Source organism: Ochlerotatus camptorhynchus, unplaced genomic scaffold, assembly GCF_037179485.1.
Source record: "Ochlerotatus camptorhynchus isolate MF236.1 unplaced genomic scaffold, CSIRO-AGI_Acam_v1.1 ptg000204l, whole genome shotgun sequence".
Classification (NCBI taxonomy): domain Eukaryota; kingdom Metazoa; phylum Arthropoda; class Insecta; order Diptera; family Culicidae; genus Ochlerotatus; species Ochlerotatus camptorhynchus.
Window position 1 is genome coordinate 1,731,622 of NW_027040694.1, and position 16,633 is coordinate 1,748,254.

The 16,633-nt window shown below is 41.0% G+C and overlaps 1 protein-coding gene across 4 annotated transcripts in view; it reads left to right on the forward strand.

Annotated features, from left to right (window-relative positions):
• The window catches only part of vari (MAGUK p55 subfamily member vari), a 139,601-nt gene that overhangs the window by 12,110 nt on the left and 110,858 nt on the right, over nt 1-16,633 (forward strand). Inside the window, exon 1 of one of the 4 annotated variants that reach the window (XM_065224081.1) lies at nt 5,104-5,200. The exons of the other annotated variants lie outside the window; for them this stretch is intronic. The gene's annotated coding sequence lies outside the window, so the exon portion shown is untranslated. Of the gene's footprint in view, nt 1-5,103; nt 5,201-16,633 lie in introns of those variants that run through there. 4 annotated transcript variants of the gene reach the window in all.

Genomic DNA, 16,633 nt, shown 5'->3' on the forward strand with positions numbered 1-16,633 from the left:
ACCCAGCTGGCTCACCAACTTGTCAATATACGCCGTAAGCCGCAAAGAGTAGATTCTGTCCTCTTTCTGAATATCCAGTCCCAAAAAATGTCGAACAGGGCCGAGACAGGTAAGCTCGAACTCTTCCTTCAAATCTTCAGCCACTTTATTGATCTCTGCTTCATTCACACTTCCGAGTAGGAGGTCGTCTACGTATACTAGCAAGTATACCGTAACGCCTTGAACGTGCCGTACGTAGAGACACGAATCTGATGTACATTGCTGAAATTTCAGCTTCTTCGTCAACACAGCGTGGAGCGCTTTATTCCAACAACGTGCCGATTGACGCAAACCGTAAATGCTTTTTACCAATTTGCACACCATCTCCTCCTGTCCAGTTACGGTGAAACCGGGGGGTTGACGCATAAACAATTCTTCCTCAACTGTTCCATTTAAGTACGCCGTTTTAACGTCGTATTGTTTCAGTACTAGTCCATTCTTACCCGCAACAGCCAGCAACGCACGCAACGTAGTTATACGCGTTACTGGGGCAAAAATATCCGTATAGTCAATACCAAACTTTTGCGAGTAGCCCCGCGCAACAATTCTCGCTTTATGTTTGACTACTCTTCCATTTTCATCGCGCTTGAGTTTAAACACCCACTTCGCACTAATCACTTTCTTTCCGGGTGGCAATCTCACAAGTTCCCACGTTTGGTTTTGTTCGTGAGCCTTAAGTTCATCCTTCATCGCACTTCGCCACTCTGGCAAGGCCATCGCCTCCCGGTAGTCTTCGGGTTCTTCGTCGTGAGATGCCAACGCAACGACAAAATCGTCATATCTTCTTGGAAGAACACCTCGCGTAGAGCGCGGTGCCCTTCTCTGCACTTGTCCGGATTCGTGAATACTTTCATCACCGTAACCGAAGAAATCACTCTCGTTTGTATCATCAGCGTCCTCGTAAACTGATTCATCTTCTTCTTGCTCTTCAGGCTCTTCAACTGCCTCATCACTCTGGTTCCAAACCAGGATCACTTCACTTTCATCTTCTTCACGCATTTCCGCTGGAACTTGTTGGTCCTCCTGAACTGCATCTTCCCGCTCCGAGCCGTTATCAAGCTCGAGGAACCGCGCGTCGCGGCTGATGACGATCCGATCACTCTCACGATCCAGGAATCTCCAACCCTTGTGCTGATCCGAGTAGCCGACGAACAATAGCTTCTTTGCTTTGGGATCAAATTTCTTACGCTTGCATTCCGGGACATGGACATAAGCGGAGCACCCGAAAACACGAAGACGGGTCAGGTCCGGCTTCGTCCCAGTCCACATCTCTTACGGAGTACGATCTACAGCACGAATAGGCAGCCGGTTCTGAATATAAGCTGCTGTTAATACTGCCTCTCCCCAGTAACATTTTGGCAGGCCTGCATCGAGCAACATGCAGTTAGCCATTTCTTGAAGCACTCGGTTCTTGCGTTCCGCTACCCCATTTTTTTGTGGGGAGTAGGGAACCGTGAACTGCGCGTCGATACCTTCAGCCTTATAAAACTCCTGCAAATTGTTACTAGTATACTCACCTCCGCCATCGGATCTAATGATGCGGGGCTTCCGTCCGAATCCATTCTCCGTCCAGCGCACGTACTCCTTTATCTTCCCTGCTGCCTCGTCCTTGGACTTCAGGAGAAAGACCACACAGAATCGACTGAAATCATCGATCATGGTCATCAGGTACTTGTTACCACTAGGCGTTTGATTATCCATGGGGCCACAAAGGTCCATGTGGATCAGATCCAAAGGCTGCTTAGACTTGCGTTCAGTTACCGCTGGGAAAGGGAAACGAGTCAACTTCCCCTTCAGACAACATTCACAAACTATCTGCTCACCGCAACTCTTGACCTCCAGTCCACTTGCCAGATCTTTCGCCTTAATCGACTCTATGACATCCGCATCTCGATGACCAAACCTTCTATGCCAGGTGTGTTGGCACAACAAGGTATGGTTTCCACACACCGCACGCATACCCTGCTCGGCCGTTTTCAATTTGTACTGGTTGCCGACGGTTTCACCAACTGCCACTACAACGCCATCCGCAGATTTTACTTCGCAACGATCTACGCCGAACACCACTGAAAATCCTTTGAGTGCCAGCTTCCGGACCGAGATCAGTCCACCTTCTAGAGAAGGGACGTACAGGACGTTCTCCAACGTGATGGCAATTCGGTTTCCATCTCCGTTTACACCGAACAACACTCCACTACCGCATCTAGCAGACATCGTTTTGGTTCCATCCGCCAGGGTCACATCGACAACGACACCTCTTTTCATTTCGTTGAAGAAAGTACGGTCGTTGGTCATATGACACGTACAACCGCTATCCACAGTCCATGCTCCGGGAATAACATCTCCTGCGACGAAGCACACAGCTCCAAAAACAGCGCTGGGTTTCTCACTAGGTTTCTCAGCATCCCGCTGCTCCGGCGCCGGTTGTGTTTGCACCTGCTTCGCTTGCTGGTCTGGACTATCCTTCTGACTTGACTGGCTTAGGCCTTGTTCCTTTTTCGCTGCTAGAAACTTCCTGCAATTCTTCTTCAGATGACCTGGCATATTGCAGAAAAAACACTTCCGAGTTTCACTTTTTGGCTTCGCTACCATCTTCATGGCCTTCTCCATCTTAACACCGTTTCCCTGCTGACATTCTCGCTTTTGCACTCATCCCGAAGTCTCGCCAGCACTAAATCGATCGTCAAATCTTCCTGAGGCCGGTTCTCCAATGAAGTAACAAAGCTGTGATACGACGATGGCAAGCTCCGAAGCATCATAATGATTCTCAGCAGCTCACTAAGCTCCACACCAGCATTTTCCAGACGTTCGTAAAGATTCTCCATCTCCTCGATGTGTTTCTCGACGTTTCCACCTTCACTCAGATTCAACGAGCAAAGCTGCTGCAACAACAGGGCCTGGTTTCCAATAGTCGCTTTTTCGTGGTACGATTTGAGGTTAAACCACATCTCGCGAGCAGTCGCCGCCTTTTTGATGAAACGCAACTGACTATCCTCCACGAAGAGCGCAATTGTCGTACGAGCCTTCCGATCATCCTTGATCCACTGCTGGAGCTCGGCATCAACCTCCTCTGGCTTGGGTTTCTCAATCACGTCCCAAACTTCCTCGCGCTCAAGCATCGTCATCATCCTGTACTTCCAGGAAACGTAGTTGTTGCCATTCAACTTGGCGAACATGACCTTCATGCTTTCGGCCATCTTTTCCCACTGCACGTGATACACAAAAGGTTCTCGAAAGAAAAACCGCGATTCTTCCGGCACACCCGTTTTCCACGAAAAAAAATGAAACTGTCCACTTTTCACTACTGGGCTCATAACCTGAAGGAGCAGAGCACTACCGGAAACCTCGGAAAAGGAACGAATTTCGGAAAAAACGATTAAACACACGTAAACTACGGGAAAAAAAAGCTACTATTTTATTTGCGTCTTTTACTACAGAACTAGAACGCTAATTGAACAAAAAAAAAAAACTTCCAACTGTCAACCAAAAGCAAATTTCAAGGTGTACCAATATAGGTTGTCTCTGTTGTCTGTATGTAGGGGTAGGACGCTAGTGGTCATTCTACTCCCACAAAAATAGTACAAGTACTATTAAGCATGCAGTTGAATAAAATGACCAAGAAGTCGTTTCTTCACTAGACGATTTGTTGTTGGGATAGTACCTTTCATTTGGTGATTTTTGCGTCCAATCCAGTCCATATGAAAGTAGATAAGCATCGCTTTCATTTGCAACTAGTTTCATCAAAATAACCATTAGGTGACTATGGGCGCTGGAGGGTTAAATATGAAATCTAAGCGAACGCAGAACAAACATCAGAGCAACTGAACTCTGAAACTTCATGTTGTTGACATTCCAACAGGTGAACGTTAAAATTCCCCTCGTGGCTACAAGCACTTGCTAAGTAGAAGCAGAATAAGCCATACAACCCCATATGTTTGCTTACTTGCCTTACATCCGTGTAAACCTTGGAAAAAGAAAAACAGAGATATGCATACAGTGATGAAACGGAGTAACCAATTCCCAAACAGTCATGACCAAAACGAACAAATAAAAATGTGATATCCCAGTAACTCAGCTACATATTCAACTGATAGAGGAAAGAGGGAGAAACAGTGGCATACATATGTAGACATGTTGTACGGTGTAATTGGTTTCTGATGTGCTGTGGTCAGTTCGGTATAGGGGAAAACCTTGCGGTCACTCACTGGAAGCTATAGGTTAATCATTAAAATAAAGTCTTCAAAGCGTGTTCGATTGAGGTGAGTACGTGGTGATCGAATTCACCACTGCGAGGTGAGACGATCAATTTTAATTGAGCGAGCCTTTGCTCTATTTGAAAGGGACGCTTTCGCTACGACAGCATTTGGGTCTTGGGATATTCGATCTGGTTCGTTCGTTATTCACTTTCTTCGTCTTCGCCGTCATCGTCGACATCATTGTCATGCTAAGCATATGTATTTGACTCTGTATATATATAGTTTAACTGACGCTTCAGAAGCAACGATGTACTCGAATTACCGTTTTTCGACTCGCCTGATGGGCACCATCAATTACACTACAGGCACATGTTCGTCCAAGGATGGATGCCGGCTAAGGATGCTCAAAATTTCAATATGTATTAACCCCATTTGATGAACCAACACTTTAAGAAGAATGCGTTGAAGTTCACTGGTGTAGATTTACAACAAGGGCAACCCTTAAAGTATCCTACTCGAAGTTAAAGCAACCAACATCAGCGTCGTTGGCATCCTCCTCCTTGCTAGGAGCAGCATGCTGCTCAGAGAAACACCGAGTCAGACCCTACGCTGCTTCGCATTCAGCATTCTTTACTTTAGTTGGGTTGGTGGCTGGCTGAGCCAGTCAGTGAGAGAGAACGGGAGCCCTCGGTTGGCCTCGCGCACGAGGAGCACATTTAGTCTTGCCAGTGTTGTTGAACTCAGATGACGCTTAGCCTCCACCACGACGGCGGCGGTGAGTGGGGCTCGACTTTCGGACCTCGCTGATCGTGTGTATGTGCATTGTTGTGTTGTAACTCGCGCGCGCCCTCCGTCGCTCTCCGAGATACCTTATCGAAGTTTGGTGATTGAAACGAAAGGAAACCTGTTCCGGAGTGCCTCCAGTTCCCCACTAGAGGGGGTGAAGAATAAGAGTGCTTCTGGAGGTATTGGATCAGTGCAAGAATGTGTTCCATCTAAAATGCTTTTACACCGGACAAGTTTTCTTCATAAAATTTCGAGTTTTATTTCAAACCATCAATTCCTTTTATACTCGCCATCGCCATCAACAAAACTGCAAGTTATTTACGATCTACGGCTCTGAGTGTCTCTTTTCATTTAGCTTTGTTTCTGACTTGGCGAAATGTTCTTAGTAACTGCTGCTGTTGCCGTTGATGCTGATGTGGAAAGCGGACAACGATGACGGTTGGAACCTGTTTTCTTTATGATAGGCGCGAGATTTTGCAGCAGCGCGTTTTTGGGTCTGCCGTTGCTTCGCAGGTTGAGAGTGTATTAAACGCCGCGTGAAGTCAATTATACTAGGCGTTTTTTGGAAGTGTTAGTGTGAATTTGCTTTTCTTCAATGAGAGGTGGGTGTAAACATTTTGCCGGTTTGTAGAATGCGAGCTAGTGGCATACTTTCTTTTGGGAAAATGTCACGACGAGGGTGATGGGAAATTATTATGATCGGAGGAAAATTATTACCTAGAGCTGACAAATGGCATTGCTGAGATTTTTGGGAAATGATACATGTGGAATGTTCTTTCCCGAATGAGGCAGTTGAGTCCAGTTTTGTTGAATGGGTCAACAGCATATTAAGGTGTAGATACCGGTTTAGTTGAATTTAAATGCTAAAGCTTCTCTCATCTCTCTTTCGTTCAACAGCTATTTATGATAATCCGTGAGGGGAATCCTAAGCGTAAACATTAACTGTTTTTTTTTTAACGTTCAATCAAATGGAGGTCTTGAGCAAAATTGAAAATGAGAAAATATTATGTATGTACAGAAAGCAAGCTTACCCGGAAGGAAATATCCCGTCCCACCCCTGGATCCAGGACATTGTTACACAGGCTCCTCGAAACACATGGATTCCTGGACGCTGTGGGATCACGAAGTGGACCACTTAGCTGGGAACGGCTCATCCGGTCAGACAGTATGGACAGTATTCCGCCACTGGATGTCTGGAGATGGATAACGAACACAATATTGAAAGCATGGAAGACGAAATGGTCCCGTATCAGATCGTTTTTCATCAGCAAGGTCAAAGGAAGCACCGAAAAATTGAATGACCTCAAGAAGCTGCACGACCAAAGAATCTTTTCGAGACTCAGGACGGGGTACTCCATGATCTCGCAGGACTTCAGTGGTGCACCATTTCGGAAGACTTGCGACGTCTGCAGAACCCCATCGATGAATGGAGAGCTCCTTCGTGGCCTTTATGGACTACCAGCGAAGACGGACGCGAAGCTATACTTCAGTATCTAACCCTACTCTGTTATTGTTCTCTGTTGTTGTTGTGTGTCTTGTTCAGAACCTATTCGGATCTCAATATGCTTGAAAAATACGTGTTTTTAGAATGTACCGTGCCGATTCAAATTTCGGACACTTAAACTCGAATTTCGGACACTTTTAAAAGTTGATTATCTCGGTCGAATATGATCCACATGTCTTGTAAATTTTAAATTTTTTTGACTAGTGCCCTCCACGATCATCTAACATTATTACTTTGTTTCTAACTGGATGTAATATTTAATTAAAAATGAAAGTGTCCGAAATTTGAATCGTCCGAAATTTGAATCGGAACGGTACATGAGCATGAGCATTATTTGCCACCCGCCAGATGAGCTTCTCACTTAGTTTTTTTCTACCGAGCTCGGCTGTGCAAATCTCGGCAAAAATAAATTTCACTGAGATCTCAGCAAAAGAAATTTGATTGCTGAGTCTCGGATAATGGTTTGCTGAATCTCAGCAAACAAATGAAATGTTTGCTGAGATCTCAGTAAAACTTTTTTTGCCGAGATTTGAACAGCCGATTTCGGTAGAAAAAATAAAGTGTGTATAATTACACAGAGAACCAACAGACGATGCTTGGGACTAGCACTCATCCTCAATATGTAAAAACTGATGATCTCAACATAGGCAACGTAATCTTTAAGACAGTTTTCAGCAAATTTGTAGATGAAAAAATTCACATAGGGTTGGCTTCAGCACCCATTGAATGTTTTAGGCATCCTAAATTTAAACGTTAATTCTCCCTTCAATCCACTTTGTTGAATGCATTAAAACAATTTCTTAGTCTTTCGGATTACATTTTTACGACTGAGCAGTCATGTTATCCCAGATTTGTCTTTAAATAAAATATACGCACACCAAAAACGGGGTTGATCTCGAGTTTCCGATAATAGAACAGCTGGTTAACACGCAGTTCAAATGAAAAGGTTGCCGAAGAAAAAGGGGCTGCCGACAATAGTCACACTCACCTGAGTAGTTTGAAGCGTTGTAAAAACGCTTTCAAATAGTTTGGAATAAATCTGTCAATTATAATGGTTAGAGAAGCAAGCAGCATATGTATGCGTGACGCTGAGAAAATGCTAATAAAAGTGCGGGCGCTGCTTAGATTGAAGCGAATACGTAAATTCATCTACTCACAGATATCAAACTTTTCGGTATTTCATCGTCCTGAAAAGAAAAAAGTTTACTTTTCCTATAGTAATTCCCATATAAACTTCAAAATGCCAGTGCAGTACGAGTGCGCTACTAATTGAGTTCAACTTTTGGGAGAATGATCAGGACCTAATTTGGAATCAACTGAGTGGAGTGGAGAAATATAGATATTTTGAACCACCCTAATACTTAGCACATGTCTGCAACTCGATTTTTAAATTAAGTTTACAAAACAGTAAAATACTACTGAGCTTTGTTTAATAATAGGTCAATCTTAAAATACTTCCAAAATGTTTGTACTTACATGTACATACACTACCCGTCATAAGTTTCGCCGAGAAAGGTATTGCAACACTCATTTGAATACTGCGTCACATTGAAAAGTTTAGCATCACAAAAAAAAATATGTCAAAGTATTTGGAATTAAGTTGGAAAGCACTGACTCACTTCAAAAGTGTTTTTAATCACTTTGGAAAGTACTTAATCACTTTAGAATAGTTTAGAATCACAAAAAAAAATCGAAATCACTTCGAAAAGTATTGAATCGCTTCATTACAGATTTGAATCACATTGGAAAGTACTGAATCATTTAATTAAATTACTACGGAATGTAGTTTTTTTCCTTGATTTGTTTTCCGTCGATCTTGTTTTCCGTGTTTAGCACCAATGCTACTGTCGCCAGGGAGGCAGCTCCCACACCTGGACCCTACCTATCGATCCATCAACTCATGAACCGGGGACCAACGGCCTTACTTCCCTTCCGAAGGAAGGCGTGATCAGACATGTTATGCCTCAGAACATCCCGGCGGCGCCAACTGAGATTAAACCCAGGCCTGCTGGGGTGAGAGGATATCACCCTTACCATTACACCACCGGTGCCGCTAAACGGAAAGTAGTTAATCACTTCAGAAATATTCAGAATCACTGCGGAAAATATTGAATCACTTCAGGAATGTTCGAAATTACTGCAAAATGGACTGAATCGATTAATTAAAGTTCGACATCACTGCGGAAAGTTCTGAATCATTTCGAAAAGTACTGATTACCTTATGAAAAGTTCGAAATCACATGAGAAAGTACTGAATCACTTCAGAAATGTATCGAAGTTTGTAATCACTTCAGATAGTACTGAAAAATTCCAAAAAGTTGCAATCACTTCCGCAAGAACTTTCACTTTGAAAAGTTTGAAATAATTTCAGAAACCACTGAATCACTTCAGAAAGGCTTGAAAACTCTTCGGATAGCATTGAATCATTGCATAAAATAATACCAACCCCTTTGGAAAATATTGAATCTTTCCAGAAAGTTTCACTTCCGTAAAAACTGAACCATAATTGAATCACTTCGGAAAGCTGTGAATCGCTTCAGAAATGCAAGGAATAATAAGATTTAATTTCGAAAATTTCTGCAGTGATTCAGACCTTTCCGAGGTGATTATGAACATTTATGAATTGATTCAGTTCCTACCAAAGTGACCGATAATTTCTACGAAGTGATTCCAAAGATTGCTGAAGTAATTCAGATCTATACAAAGAGAATATGAACCTTTCTGAATTGATTCAGTTGATTCCGAAGTGATTGCTAACTTTTCGGAACTGAATGAGTGCTTTCCGAAGGGATTCCAATAATTTATGAAGTGATTCAGTACTTTACGAAGGGATTCCGAGCATTTCAAAAGAAATTTATCTTTTTCTGAAGTGATTTAAAACTTTTCTGAAGTACTTTAATATTTTTTTAAGTGATTCCAATCATTTCGGAAGTGATTTAGTTCTTTTAGAAGTCATTCCGAGTTCCTTTGAAGTGATTCAGTACTTTCCGAAGTGATTTAGAACTTTTACAAAGTGATTCAGTACTTTCCGACGTGATTTAGAGCATATCGGGAATGATTCAGATCTTTTAGAAGGGATCCCTTTTATCAGTTCATTCCTAAATGATTCCTAACTTTTATGAAGTGATCAGTACTTTCCGAAGCTATGCCGATGATTTCTGAATTGATTCAGTACATTCAGAAGAGATTCCAAATTTTTCAAAAGACAATCAAGACTTTCTGAAGTGATGTAGAGCTATTCAGGAGTGATTCAATATTTTCTGAAAAAACTCCGAACATTTCTGAAGTTTAATAAAAAATAACAACTATATTTTTTTTAAATAAATTATAACTATAACATTTTAGCCTTCTGATGTGTTTCATTGATTTTCATAGTTTTCAGTTCCGCAACTTTTGAAATATTAACCTTAATTTTTCCTAAGCAAGAATCTTAATTTTTCTATTTCAACAAATATAGAGAATATATTGACCAAAAAATTAGAGAAAATATTATTTAAAGAAACTTTTCTGTATTTGATGTCTTCCCATGACTTCACTTTATCGAGATATAGGATATTTTTTGACAGTTGTACCTATAACTAAGTTCTAAGGCTTTTCTATAATCACGTTGTACCTCTTAGGTATGTTGCGCAAAGTTTTAGAAAATATCAAAACAAGCAACTTTACTGAAGACACTTAAGTGTTATGTTTTCATTTGTGAGAGATAGTGGAAATGTATGTAATTTTGGCCTAAGTGTCCCTAATTTGGGGCCATACATAAATTCAGCAATCGACTAAATTTTCAATAGCAACCAAAAATATTCATTAGTACCATCCCAATGACGCGTTCAACTAGATAAAATTAGAATAGCAGATTTTTACCGATGGGCCTAATCTTAGATCCATAGGCCAACATGCGCTTTTTTCAATGCGCTATAACTAAACGAGCAGCAAACGCTGCACTTGCAACAACTTTCATTTGAATCTTACAATTAGGTCTTTATGTCTGTGTAGAGATCATAAGTATCCGTTAGTATCCTTGGGAGTGTGGTGGTTTTGGTAAAAAAAAAGAATTAGGATTTATGCATGGCAGTATATTATGAAATATTAAGGTAAACAGATTGAAATCAATTTGAAGCTTTATTGGTGTATGGCACCAAAATTGTGTTCAAAGAGTCTGAAGTCGGTAATTTGCAGGACTGTTACAGTTTTTGAAATTAAATGTTTATTTCACTATTCTTAGGGCCTGTTCATAAACTACGTAGACAGTTTTTTGGGATTCTTGATCCCCCTCCCCCTGCGTAGACAATTGTCCATACAAAAATTTTAAAATTTGTATGGACTGTGGATAATTGTCAACCCCCCCCCCCCCTAAACTGTCTACGTACTTTATGAACAGCCCCTTATTGTGAATCCTGATGAATGTGGGCGTCTTAGTGGAATACCTGTATAATGAGAGAGAGAAGGATTAGTATTTTCCATTTAATTCCACTACTTTATTTGCTTATCCTTGACAGATACGCGTATTTCGTCTACAATGTGCAGACTTCTTCAGTGTCTTGTACTAACTAGTCGAGTATTAGTACAAGACACTGAAGAAGTCTGCACATTGTAGACGAAATACGCGTATCTGTCAAGGATAAGCAAATAAAGTAGTGGAATTAAATGGAAAATACTAATCCTTCTCTCTCTCATTATACCCTTATTGTGTTTTAATATATACAAAAACGAATAAGCATATTCAAAGTGGCGTAATCGCTTTTGTAAACAATGGCTTTGGCCGTCAATTTCTCGCAAAAAAAAACTCACCCCTCCAAATTAACAATGCTAGCTGATAGAGGAAACCTTTCTTAACCTGCTGGTGTCAGTAATTGTCATGACTAAAGCCATTGTTTATAAATGCAATTATGTCCTTTTGAAATGTTTGGCCTGATATAGTTAACAATCCACAAATCTAGTTTTGCTAACTCGGTTTCAAACAGGTTTCGGGCCTCTCTTAGCTCAGTCGGTTAAGGCGCAGCTACAAAACAAGACCGTGATAGAAGTGGCTGGGTTCGATTCCCGGTCCGGTCTAGCAATTTTTCGAGTTGAAAAATTTCTTGCCTTACCTGGGCATAAAGTATGATTGTACTTGCCACACAACTATTCTAATGCAAAAATGGTACAGGCATCGAAAGATCTCAATTAATAACTGTGGAAGTGCATCTAGAACACTGAATTGAAAGCACGCAATAAGCTAATATGCGATAAGCAATAAGCTTGAAATTCGAGGAGGAAGAAGAAGTAACTCGGTTTCAATGTTTCGAGTTGTAGAGAGTTTACTGCAGATCACTTTGTTTTCATGAGCAATGAAGATAATAGCAACCTACATATTTTATATTAAAATTAAAAATAGGGGAACACGGGGTAAGACCGCTGCCATAAGCAATAAATTTAGTAGCTCAAAATGAGCAAAAATTTCACATTTTACTGTGCTACATATGAATAAGCATTCATTTATCTATGGGCAAGAGTTATAAAATTTTCTGATTCATCACATTATTTATGCTTTTGCATCAATTTTTGGAACGATCAAAAAATACTTGTTCTTTTAAAAGCGGAGTAAGAAGGACAATGACGGATTATTCGACAAGCATTGCACAAAATTGGACGCAACAAGCGCCCTATGAATGGTACTATGGTCACATAGATCATAAGTTAATATCCTTGGAATCGGTTCCAGTGAGTCCTGTGAACACAGTTAAATGGCCGGAACGGGTTCCAGTGAGTCCTGTGAGCACAGATCTTGAAATGATCAAAAACGATACAAATCTATATTGTGACATTTAGATAATTAGAAAATACTATCAATAGGAATCATATTTTGTGCCCAGGGCCTCATTTACCCTGTCGTGTTCCTGGTACCCCCGGGGAAGTGGTAAAAATCATATTAACTCGAAATCCATCATATGCGACACGTCAAATCACATGAGAACTCTAAAAAAATGTCATTGGTGGTTAAATTGTGTATGGTGGACCACATTGGCCACTCACGGACATGTTCTGGTTTCCAGGAATCCAGATTATTATTCTTTGTTATAGCTAACAGAAGTCAATGTCACTTAATACTTGTTCTGGAAAAAAACATAATTTCAGTTTCAATAAAAGTCATTTCGCAATAAAGAAGGGTTTCATATGGAACTGGCTTCACCTACCTTCTTACAGTGTTTGTGCCCAGCTGTTGAATAAATTGGTGTATGGGGCACTTAGTACAAGTGAGAATTCCCAAAGTAGATTCGATTATTAAATTTCAATAAACAGTCATCGAAAATGTCTAAATATTCTTCAGGTATTTATTTTTATCTTTTTAATACTTATTGAGAATTGTGAAACATTGGACACTTCACACTTTCTCCATGTGCCATACTATCTTGATATTGAAAAGTAGCATATAAGGAAAGGATGGTGAAGACATGAAGATTCGAAAGAAGCTAATTGAAAAATGGTTCAAGGTCAAAATCGGGCTGATTGTTGACAAGCCAAATCCAGGAGGATCTGGATCATCGGATGATGGGAATACTGCCCGTCGCACTAGAACGATTTGTGTGTGTGTGTGTGTGTGTGTGTGTGTGTGTGTGTGTGTGTGTGTGTGTGTGTGTGTGTGTGTGTGTGTGTTTATTCTCTCTAACCCCCACTGGCCGGCAGTGTTATTATGGAAGAACTCTCTCTACAATGTCACATTTATGGTCATTGTAGACAGCTTTAAGTCCGGGAGTTAGAAAGTGATAGCTCTATTGCAGATCCAGCAACCCATTTCAGAATGTCTGGAGAGTCACGCCCATTGCGAGGTTACTTTCACTTACAATAAACCCCGCATGTATGTATTACCTCTATCAATTGAATATTAGTATTATATACACACTTCCAGTTTTAAAATGTTCTTTTGAATCCTGGCACGTAGGGGAAATAGATGTAATGTCGGCCTAAATGCCTCTAATTTGGGCCCATACATAAATTCAGCAATCGACTAAATTTTCAATAGCGACCAAAAATTTCCATTAGTACCGTCCCAATGACGCATTCATCTAGATAAAATTGGTGAATAGCAGATTTTTAGCGATGGGCCCAACCTTAGATCCATAGGCCAACATTAGAGCCATTTCTATTTAGTTTATTTTTTTTTATTGTAAAAAGTATTTGGACTGATCTCACCATGTTAATTTGTTCCTCCAATCCATGGGTTCCGTAGTTTTGTTTTTCTCTACGCTTTGCATTTCATTTCGTGATTCACTGCGCCTACTGCGATCCTTCATGTAACAGCCCTTGAACGATGTGGTTTATTATTGCAGGTAATAATATCAGTGCTAACATTTGAAAACGGCACAAAAGCCATTTGTAAACAAATGGTTTGTGGGCCCTTTACTCACTACTTGAAGTACACCCACGCGACACAACAGCAACATCGGGTAGGGGAAATTTTCCCCTTCCTGACGATGCTGTTGGTTTGCGTGGGCGTTCTTCGGGTAGCGAGTAAAGGGCCCACAAACCATTTGTTTACAAATGGCTTTTGCGCCGTTTTCAAATGTTAGCACTGATATGGGATTTTGATTTCAAGCCCAATATTTTAATTTAAATATTGATATGTTCTTAGGTCTTAGCATCTGGATCAAAAATTAACACAGACCGATTTTCTGGTTACTGCTCTGCGGTTCACCTATACCCGTGGTATTAAATGCCAGTTTCGGTGCATACAATTCTGATTCATGACGTCTTTGGTCAATCATTGCATTGTTCCAATTGGCCAGCTTTCCGAAGAGGCTCAGTAATCTACAAATAAAGACTCAAGCGATATCGTCGAGATCATACTAGAAAATGCTCAAGGATAACCTTGAACCTTGACTTGATTCGCCGTTTGTTTGTTTCATCGGACCCTCTCAGTTTCAGTATGCGACGTCGGACGAGCAGACGGCAATGGGTTCAATCCTAAGCCCGACAACCCTTTTTCAATATCCTCATGCAATTTTTTTTAAAAATAGGTAATCCTAATTTATCTCGCAAGCAAAGAAGTTGCTGCAATAAGAAGCATTTTGTTTTCATTGTTTTTCACGCATAACTCGGATATTGACTTCGTGCCAACCGTGTTAAATACAGCAAAAAATAAATTTTAATATTACATCCAAAAGGATGCACTTCAATCATGTCGAAAATAAACAAATACAGTAAAATCAACTTAATGTCAGTTCATGCCCTGTATTAATGATAACTTTGTCCTTTTTGGCGAGTAATATTACACCATATTTTCGACACGATTGAAGTGCATCTATTTTAATGTGATATCAAAATTAATGTTTTGCTGTGAAATATGACGACTTCGTTTTTGGGTTGGGTCCTGCAGTGTTAATGTCTCTTGAATGATTCTCATGTCTCAGCTGCCCTTTTTCAGCCATACTAAACCTATTGTTGCAGAACGAAGCTTCAGATCATTACCGATAGTACCCACATGAAATTGAATTCATAAGCGCGGAAAGTTAAAACTGTAAACCACTTACATACCCTATGCTTAATTTTCCATCGAGTACGCATTAAGGGAGATCCGGCCTGATTATCGGACTTTATGCTGTGATTTTACAGTTCGCATTCGCAACGACTGACCGGCCGGCTACTGCACAACCACTGACTGGGCTGATCCGGACTGGTTATGGAGGAACGCAACAAAGCATTAACTGCGTGCATGCAAGCCATGGAGAACTAGGGTTGGATTACACACATCAAAATGTAAATCCAAAACTGAACCTGATGCCAAGTTCACTGTTCCATCCGGCGGTTGGGTTGCATGTAACGGAACAGACCGCAAATCCAGTGGAAAGTTTCCGACTTAGCGATGCATAACAACCTTTGGTAAGTCAAACAAGTTTAATCTTTCCCCGAACTTGCGGCATTTGTCATTTGCGGAAATTATCGTTTGTTGTTGCTTCATTTTCTCAAAATCAGTCCGCGGGTAAACACAAACGCCTCTCTGCTGTTGCTGAAAATTTACGTTCATCAAAGCACAAGTTCAATAAATTATGACAGAAAAAGTCTACTGACTTATGTAAACAGAATCTTTCCCGAGAGGAGAAAGCTGAAGGCACACTGTTTCTATAGCGGAGAATTTTTTTGTAACTACACTTCCACTACTGTTTCGGCATTTATAATTTATGACGGAACACGAGGAGAGATTTATGGTTTACTCTTTCGCGAGACGATGACCGCACTTTCGGACCGATCGATTGTGGGTGGATACGAAGGGCTTCTGGCAGCAGAGCATTGTTTAATCTTTACACATTCTGTTACATTTTATTCATCCAGCTGTTTGAAATAAATTGATTTTCGTGTTTTGTCTTCGGCTAGTGGGTTGTCTCAAGGGCGTCCAATCCAATTATAATCGATAGGACGTCGCGATTATGAATGAATGTGATTGTTGCTGTTACGTCAGATTTCAGCAGCTGCATTTTCCGCCACAGAAGTTCGTGATGTTTACTTTCATGAACCGGTGCTGGGGCGGTTGGGATGGGATGGGATGGTTGCTGCTGGTAGCCCAAGGCGGTGGGAAAATGTGTTTACTCGGAAAAACTATACAATGACGTCTGTAAACACGCTTAGCGAAGTTTCCTCTCCACAGTCAGTATTTTCGTCATTTAGTCGCTCTTGTCTTGGTAGCACATTGGTCGCTGATGGCACCATGCCGCGCCACGGCTTCATCAACGAGTTTGAATCAATGATTTTATTTGCACAAATATGCTCGCTTCTTGTATACAAATGAAAGCAAGGAAACTTCTTCAAAATGCACGTCTTTTGACATTGAACAGTTGGGATATAACTGTGGAAAATCTCAATGCAAATCAAAATATGTGCCGTGCATCTTGATGATAGCAATTTTGGCGGTGCGACGGATAAGCACGCTGCCGGAAAGATATTTGAATGCTAACGAAACGGAACAAGTTTAACCTCCGCCATCGACCGTAGCGACGTCGTTTGTCGCGTGTGATGCCCTTCGCGCAGTAGGTCAGTCCTATATGAAGACCAGCCCGAAAGGAAAGTAGGTATCGTCTATCTGTTGTATCTACGAGAAGGGAAACTTGATAGCTTTGCTTTTTGCTCGAGGAAATGT